The sequence below is a fragment of the Lactuca sativa genome, chromosome 8 (assembly GCF_002870075.4).
Source record: "Lactuca sativa cultivar Salinas chromosome 8, Lsat_Salinas_v11, whole genome shotgun sequence".
In the NCBI taxonomy this organism is placed as follows: domain Eukaryota; kingdom Viridiplantae; phylum Streptophyta; class Magnoliopsida; order Asterales; family Asteraceae; genus Lactuca; species Lactuca sativa.
Window position 1 is genome coordinate 53,488,026 of NC_056630.2, and position 9,892 is coordinate 53,497,917.

The following is a 9,892-nucleotide window of genomic DNA, read 5'->3' on the forward strand; positions in this document are numbered from 1 at the left end:
AAAATGCAAGCTTTATAAGTATATTAGGCGAATGCCTGCGCGTTGCGCATAAGCATCTATATAACTGAAATCTTTACAAATATATGTTTTGAATTATGTGATAATAAATACATCTATTAAAACTGCATAATCTCAATCTTTTGAATGACCTCTATCTCGGATTACTCATGAATAAAATTAAATATAATATATGGTTTAATATTATTTATAGTTGTTATTATTTTTAATTCATTTTTAAAATTTATTTGCTTAACATTTTAATTTCCATTAGTGTAATCATTTAAAACATCAAACAATATTTTTTTTATTTTAAAGGTAACAATATAATCATTTATATAGAGTTATTTTTAACTATTGTTATTATAAGTTACTTTAAGCTACTTATTTCAAAACTTTTAACGATTATAAAAATATATTTAGGAAATATTTTAGTGAATTGATATTACAATTTAGTTTTTTGCATTTAGCACTACAATTTATCACTTTTCACTATTCACAAAATATTCTTTGAGTTTTTTAAAGTGGATCTGAAATTTATATTGAAGTTGACCCTGTAATGTTATATTTAAATTAATAATTTAAGTATTTTTCCCATACAATTCAAAAGTTGTAGCTTTAAGCTGATAATGTTTTACATACAACAACATATTAAATCTGATAAATTAAGTATAATATGTTAAAAGTTGAAGACATAACTTTATAAGTAGAAGTAAAAATACTATTTTAATATTGAAATTTAGTTTATTTTTTATTACACTTTAGGTTTGATACTTATTTAACCTTATTAACCAATTTATAACCATTTTTAGAAAGACACTACAATTTATCACTTTTAACTATTTACAAAATATTCTTTGGGTTTTGTAAGTTGAACTAAATTTTATATTTAAGTTAATCTTGTAATGTTATCTTTAAATTAACAATTTAAGTATTTTATACAAACTGATCAAAAGTTGTAGCTTTAAAATGATAATGGTTTACATACAACATATTAGACCTAATAAATTAAGTATAATATGTTAAAAGTTAAAAACAAACTTTATAAGTAGAAGAATATATATATATATATATATATATATATATATATATATATATATATATATATATTTAATATTGAAATTTAGTTTATATATGATTACACTTTAGGTATGATATTTATTTAACCTTATTAACCAACTTATAATAACTATTAGAAAGAAATTGAAAAGTCATAGGAGTTTCAAATGAATGTGGTGAAAGGAAAAAATGAATGAGAGTTTCAAGTGAATGTGGTTCAAGAAAAAATGCAAGCTTTATAAGTATATAATGAAATGAAACGATAATGATAATGATAATGATAATGATAATGATAATGATAATGTTAATGATGATAATGAAAAGTAACTAGCTTATGAATAAAATTATTTTTGAATTTTAATATTTGACCATAATAGTTTCATATATTTGATCATTGTGTAAAATAAATAAATTACAAAATTTGACCTTTTACAAAAAATAGTGCATTGCATTCATTTTACATTTGAGTTTTAGAGTTTGGCCACAATATTTTTGTATGTTGGCAGGTTTGATCCTTATATAGAAAACAAATTACAAAAACTTTACATTTGAGTTTTAGAGTTTGGCCATAATATTTTTGTATGTTTGGCAGGTTTGGTCCTTATATAGAAAATAAGTTACAACAACTCTCTCTGTAATTTATAGAAAAGGTCCCTACATATTTTTTTACAGAAATTGTCTATGTGTTTAAATAGTATACTTTTTGGTCCATGTATTTAAAAAAATTTGAAAAATAATCTCTATCTGATAGAAAATTTATAGACTACGTTCTCATAAAGACATAAATATGTTACACTTGAGTCTTGGTAAGTCCCCTTTTGACCCCCTTTAAATTTCAAATTGTGCAACTTTGACCCTTACGCAGGGCGTGCCTGGCTGGTATACTAGGCATAAGGGGCTTATTGTGAAACAACAACGTTTTGGGAAGTACGTTGGGCGTACTCTGATACGTAGGGCGTACTCCGTCTGGACATAAACCCTAATCTTTAGAGTTTTGGACCTTATATATTAAGAGTGTGTTTTTGTGTGTTTCAAAGGAAGAAGAAGGTGGTGGTGAAGCTTGGAAGCTAGAAGCAAGCTTGGATCTGGAAGTCTTGTATCATCCTCAATCTCCAGAAAGTAAAAATTTTATGCCTTAATGATTAACTTGTTAGATCTTGTGCATATGACGATATTAAAAACTTTTGTCCCCAAATATTACCTTTTTATGCATGACAAGCTATAGAGAAAATGGGTTGTCTTTTTGGACGTTTTTCTAGGATTAGAGTAATAAAAATGTGTTCTTGACTCTTATTTCTTCCTCGTGCATGGGTTTGGTTGTCTTAATGACTTCAGATGTTCGGGTTTTTAGTGTTAAGCACTTAATGGCCATGTAAAACCATAAAGTTGGAAACTTTATGGTAAAGGAAAGCATTTGGGACTTGGATCCGTAAATTGGATGAAAAAGCTTGTGTATTAAGCTCTTAACGGGTTGAGAAGCTTCAGATGCGTATTGTAACGTCCCAAAATTTAAGACTAAAATTTCCTTTAATAAAACATTAAATAAAGCAAAATTATTGATCCAAACATAATCAGAGTATTAGTTTCCAAAAAACATGTTCGTTATCAGAGTAAAACATTCCAGGGTGTCTATTCTATGGTGTGTGCCATGCGATCACCCCGAGCTCTTCCCTTCACTACCAGAAGTACCTGAAACCAAAACTGAAAACCGTAAACACGAAACTTAGTGAGTTCCCCCATCATACCATACAATCACATATCATACATACTGTCGGGCAATTCTGGGGTGCCCGACCTACCCGGTACGGCCTTTCTGGGGTGCCGACCTACCCGTGTCAAGCCATTCTGGGATGCTGACTACCCTTCGGTCCTAACGACCGAACCTCGGGGACTATTTCACCCCATACTACTACTACTATCACATTTCATAACGTAACAGATTATCAGACATATTTGGGGTGTCTGAACTACCCTTCGGTCCTAACAACCAAACTTAGGGACTGGTTGATGAGATTTGGAATCGAGTTTGAATGTAATTCGAGTATGAATTGAGTAAATGATTTCAAAAGAAGAACAGAGAAGTAAATAGAATATTTGATCAGCTCGTATTATGCTTTTGAGTTTACAGAATACAATGACTAAACTGTAAATCTCCGTTCTAGACTGTGTTGAATACTATTAAAGACCCATATTTATAGGAGAACAAAAGCATAACAATACTAAGGACTAAGAGTTAAGACTTGACTTTATAATGCCTTAGTAAAATAACAATACATCCGAAGACCTATATATACGAAGACAACAGATACTTCGTAACAATCAAACTGACCCTTCGACTATTACAACATTCTAGCCCTTACAATCTCCCCCTTTAGAATCAAGGTCGAAGTCTTCAAGACGTCAGTGATTGAACAACATACATCAGCACTCTTCGGATTTCCATATACCATGAGATAACTTTCTTTATCTCTTTCTTGTATCCTTCATTGTTTTTCTTGTAGTGGTTCATACGAACAATTAAATTTGTATATTGTGAATTTGAGTATCTCTCCACTTCACAAGTTTGAAATAAAAATCTTTTAGCTCTTCCAGCTTTATCTTTTCCTGCAAAAACAATCCCCAGTGGCTTTAAACAAATTTCACCATGTTCGTACTTGTTCAGCTCAGTCTGTTTCTTCGTTGGTGCCATTGGTGCAGTTATGTCGAAGCCTTTGACAGTAGCAAGTTCGACATCTGTTTGAGCCAAACACTCAAAGTAATTCTCCAAAAATATTTTGATGTGCTTGCACCCAAGATTAAAAACATCTGGCTCAGTGTCTTGAAGAAAATAAAATGATTTGTCTTTGAGCATCAAGGCGATATTGATTAGATCATACGTATTCATCAAAGGAAAATCTGCCACTGTAAATTCTTGTATCTTTCCACTTGCTCTTGCCACAGTATACTTGAGATTTTCAAACTTCCCTTCGAATACAACATCCCTTTTTATGGATATCACCTTTTTAATCTTCTCTAAAAACCACACTTCTTCCTGAGCTTTAGCCAACATTGCATGAAATCTTATTTTCATCTTCTTTCCCTCTTCGGTTTCCAATGATTTCATTTTAGCTTTGAATTGTGGCCTAACAAACATCATTTCATTGACAGGAAAATCAAGTTGACCAAAATTTGTGTTTGTAACCACATAGCTCTTTTTAGGGACCTTCTCAAAAGAATACATGTGATCAAACATCACCCTGGATTCTATTGTTTCGTAGTTGTAACCTTTCAAAGGATCACCCTTGTCAACTTTCGAATTATCCAAAGCTCTTTGTCTCATTATACTTTGAACATGTCTCATTCTTTCAACCTCAGCTGCCACCTCAGCTTTCTTCTCTTTATTTGACTTCTCAATTATAATTCCTTTTCCCTTGTCTTTAATGTTTGACGAAGCCATATTCTTTGAAGAAGAGACATCAATTTGTTTCTCAATTACAATACCTTTTGATATAGGTTTTGAAATTGGAACTGTTGTAATCACAGTCGAAATGACTGGATCAGCTGAAACAACAGTTGGCTTTACTACCACTTTCGAAGGGTATACTTTTCCGACTACCTTCATATCTTCGGTTGTCTTTATTTGTTCCCCAGCCTTTGTATGATCAATCTTTTCTCCCCCATGCACCCCTGTGAAAGCAAGTGGGGCATCCGATACGTTTGGTAAAAGGCTCGAAATGCGAAGTAGTGGAGCCAAATTCTTGTGTAAGATGGCTTCGAATTGAGAAAAATTTTGAGACATAAATTCTTGATAAATAATTGAAGAGACATTCTTCGAAGACAAGTCTTGTAATTCTTTCAGTAACCTGACCAATTCTCCAAAACTTTGTTCTTCTTTGGCAGAAATAGTTGTCAGTTGTGGATTTATCTGCTCAAACATTTTGACACATTTGACAACAACATCACAAATAATGTCAATTTTCTTATTTGCTAAAGCGTAATCCTGCTGAGTAGTCTGAACTTCCTTCTGCATGTCTTCGCGAAGTTCTCTGATCTGTAAGTTGACATCCTCTCATACTTTCTTGACTTCCTGTACAAAGAGCACATGACGCTCCTTCGTAACCATTTTAAGATCTTCCAACTCTCGTACAAAATTAGATCTCTGAGAATTAATACGATTCTCATTCAAAACATCATGCTGATCAACTTTTTCAAGAACACGACTCTCTGAATCCCGAATGAGCCCAGATGCCTTCGAAATCACACGGCCTTCCATCATCTTGATTAAGGAATCAACTTCCAAACTTGTAACCCCACTACTACCCACATCATCTTGTGATTGCAAGATGGAATTCAATTTTGAATTCAAGATCTTGAATTGCTTCATTGTCATCAACATGTGGTCTGGAAAATCTTCTTCTGCATGATCAAAATGAAGAGCTTCGAATGTACCTCCAAAGCCTTTAGTGTCAGTTTCATCATCAACAGCCATAGTTTCATCAATTGGGATGATGGGTTTGGTGGATCAGTTGATTGTGTTGAAAATATGGTAGTGAATGGTTGATCCATGATAGATTGTAAAGTAGGAGAATCAGTAGTCGATGTAACCTAGGGTAATGAAACAACAGGACTTTGTTCAATAGTCTTCGAAAGACCAACAGACACACTGGTCTTTGCTTCTTCATGAATTCGAATCTCCAGTGTTTCAGGAACTTGCTCTACATCTTCTATTCTTTGATTCTTCTTTAGAAATTTTGCAAGATCTTCAGCCCTTCTCTTTTTGGATGATGGAGACACCGGAGCTGGAATTTCCCTAACAGTTACACCCTGATGTGTAACTTGTGTTTTCTTAACAAGCTGAGACGAAGACTTTCGCTTTATTTTTACTCGACGAAAAACTCCTGTCTTCAATGGAATAGTTTCTTTCGAAGGGGATGCTTCAATAACAGGTGTATCAGCAACTGTTGTTAAAATGAGAGAAACATCTTCACTTGTAGCAGATTTAGTTAGTGGAGATTTCTTCTTCTTCTTCTCATCCTTCACCACTTTTTCCGAAGACCCAACATCTGTCTTCTTCGATTTTTTGGATTTCCTTTTCTCTTCTTCATACAACATTCCTGTCACAACTGTTGTGTCAATTGATTGCAAATATGACACCAAAACTTCATTTGTTGGATCCACCTTCTTGAGCATCGCATCCGGAATACGAGCTATGGATGTAAAAACCTCAGGATCATCAGCAACTTCCTTCGGACTGCCATACATGTGAAACACTGCTTTTTCTTCAAAATCAGGAACTTCGATCTTCTCCTTGTTGTAAACATATTGAATAATCAAACTCCAATATCGAGCACATGAGATTCCCTGTTTGGCACTTGTCTTGGAAATACTTGTTAAAAACTCTGTCCACAACTGTTCAGAGTAATCAACATTCAGATCATAATAAATCCCTGCCACCATTGCATAAACTTCCATTCGTCCTTTGTCGAGACCTACGGTTCTTCCAGTAAGACATCGAAGAAAAATCCCGAACAAGAAATTTCATACCGTAGGTAATCCAGACTTCTTAAAGTCACTGATACGCGTCAATGGAGGTTGATGTCCCATTTCGTTGAACATGAACACTACTTGGGAAGATGAAATTTCGTCATACGTACCAGTATTCGGAATCCCCAAAATTTTGCAAAATAACCGCTTAGATACCCTAATACGAGTATCATTCACCATTATAAATTCCACGCAACCAGTCTCCTTGTTGTACGATGCAGTGGAAGCAACCTTTGATAACCACGACATAGGAACAACAAAGAAATCAAACATAGCTTTGGACAGAACCGAATTCTGTAAAGCAACCACCAACATTTTGAGTTCATCCGGATATTTGGATAAATTCGACTCCACTTGGTAATTTGAACCTTGGATCTTCAAGATTGGAACACTAACGACTTCTTCAGTTGTTGGTGATGATGTAACACTGTCTTGTTTGTGAGCCGCCATTGATGAGTATGATCAAGATGATTGAAGAAGATAAGTGTTTGAGAGATGAATTGTAAAGAGAACTTGTATGACTGAGAATGTTTGATCGCGTAAAGTGTTATAGACCTCTGAGTTCCCTTTTTATATGTAACCCTAGAATTTTGAATTTGAAGCGGGATTCATTAAATGCTTGCTGACATGGCGCCTTGAAAGACGGGTCGTACTCATCAAAAAGTAACAATCGTAACTGTCAGCACACCTAAAACTCGTATCGTATGCCATACGTCACCAAGAGACAAGACTGTTTGATATTCCCCAAAAGAAGTGTAACCGTCGGATTCCTTCGAATAGAGGTAAGGCTCTTTCGCTTTTGGGTTAAAAAACGAAGTCATATGCCAGAGATTTGAAATCATCAGATTGAGTTGGTAATACTTAAACCTCAAGGATTTCGTGTGTGTTGTGTTCCAAAAAAAATTAGAGAAGAAACAAATAAATTTTTTTTTGAAACCTGTGATGTCAAAAATTTAATTTGACACAAAACAATTGAATCCCGGGCAAAGATTTCTTCGAAAATTATCAAGAGAGATAATTAACAGCTTGCTTGGTTTCCCGTGAATTACAATCGATAACTTGTAGAGAAGTTTCGAAGGGTTTCTTTTATAAGGCAAACGGGTGGCTTCGAAAATTTCGTTACATATCAACCTTAACATAAGATGATAAATTGTAACCGAAATTATTTGTGTGACCAATGTAGTCAGTGACAAATTGGTTTCGAATGATATTCAAAGTAACTAGGATTTTCGAAATATACTCACACAGAAATCAAATTCATACAAAAAAAATTTATGCTGGATCTTGTTGGGAACAAACATCGTAGGTTTCGAATGTTTGATTATGATCACTCAAAAAAAATGAATATGATTTTGAGTATAAAAGGTACTGAAACAAATGTTTCGTAAGTTCTAGAACATAGTTCCTCATCATTTCCTTAAGGTTTATGATATTTGGGTTTCACCTCCATCACGGACTCATGATGTTAGATCATAAACACAGACTTGTTATTTGTCTAAGTTTTGATTGGTTTGATCAAAGACCTCAAGGACAAATCTTTTCAAAAATTTGGATTAAAAGAATTGTTTGGTATAAAAAGATTGGATAAGAATCGAAATGTACCTCTATTATAATGGACAAAACAGAAAACTCTTAACTCATGTGAGAAGAGTAAGGTAGCTCTTGTTGACTTATGCAAATACAAGCCTTGTTGGGAAGAAATTTTCATGAGATAATTTCATCAAGGCTTTCAATTCCCACACATAGAGTCATATGAGGCTTGAGGCAACATGCAGCAACATGCTTCTAGGGACGTCCTAACTAGTACACAATTTATCGAAATCATACCTTCCCATAGAAGACACAAATATGAACTCTTCGCATTTTAGCTCTGTATTAAATTTTCAGCACACAAAGTTTAAAGAACAAAGAAAACAAAAATATTTTTGTGATTTTTGAATTTTTCAAAATTAAAAACATAACAAAGTAAAATCTTTTTGGATTTTTAATTTTTCAAAATTAATGAACAGAACAAAATAATCTTTTTGGATTTTTGATTTTTCAAAATTAAGAACGTAACAAAATAAAATCTTTTTTTTGGATTTTTGATTTTTCAAAAAAAAAATTTAATCAAAAGAAAATATTTTTGATTTTTCAGGTTTTTCGAAAGCGAAGAAAATAAAAAAACGAGAATTCTAACCTTAGTTGAGATATGTATTATCTTCTAAACATACGAACACGAAGCATCCGAACCGTTGACTTGGAACAGTAGTCTCTGAATATGAACTGCAACATTGAATAAATCATACGAATGCGAACCATTCGAAGCGTTGACCATGAACAGTAACCTCTTAACACTTAATCACCCTGTCCGTCAGTTCACCAAATCATTCAGACCCATCACTCTTCGCTTTTATCACATGTAAGAGAATTTCCATCAATCATACCCAATCCTTCTAATATACGAAGAAATGATTTTTCATCCAATGTCTTTGTAAAAATATCTGCCAACTGTTCCGTTGTTTTCACAAAATGAACTTCAATATTCCCTTCTTCCACATGATCTTTTATGAAATGATATCTGAGATCAATATGCTTAGTCTTCGAATGCTGCACAGGATTATGACAATTCTTATTGCACTTTGTGAATCACAATATAAATGAATCTTTTTCATATTTATAGCATAATCACGTAATTGACTTTGAATCCAAATAATTTGTGATGTACACGCAGCTGCAGCAACATATTCAGCCTCGGCCGTAGATATCAAAACACATGTTTGCTTCTTCGATTGCCAACTGACCAATTTTCCATCTAGTAATTGACATCCACCAGTTGTGCTTTTTCGATCAAGACTGCATCCTCCAAGATCCGCATCTGAATAAGCTTGTACAAAGAACCCTGTTTTCGAAGGATACCACAAACCTAACGAAGTAGTGCCTTTCAAATATCAAAAAATATTCTTCACTGCTGTTAGATGTGGTTCACGTGGATTCGATTGATACCTTGCACAATTACAAACAGAAAACATAATATCAGGTTGACTTGCAGTTAAATACAATAAAGACCCTATCATGCTTCGATACAGAGTGATATCAACAGCAGATTTATCTAGCAAAAAAGTTAGCTTTATGCCCGTTGCCATTGGTATTCGTAACCTTGTGCTATTCGTCATTCCAAACTTTTCTAACAAATTCTTCGTATATTTCTCCTAATTAATGAATATGCCTTCTTTGTTTTGACGTATATTCAAACCCAAAAAATTATTGATTTTGCCCATCATACTCATTTCGAATTTGCTTTTCATCAAGTCTTCAAATTTTTTAGATAAAG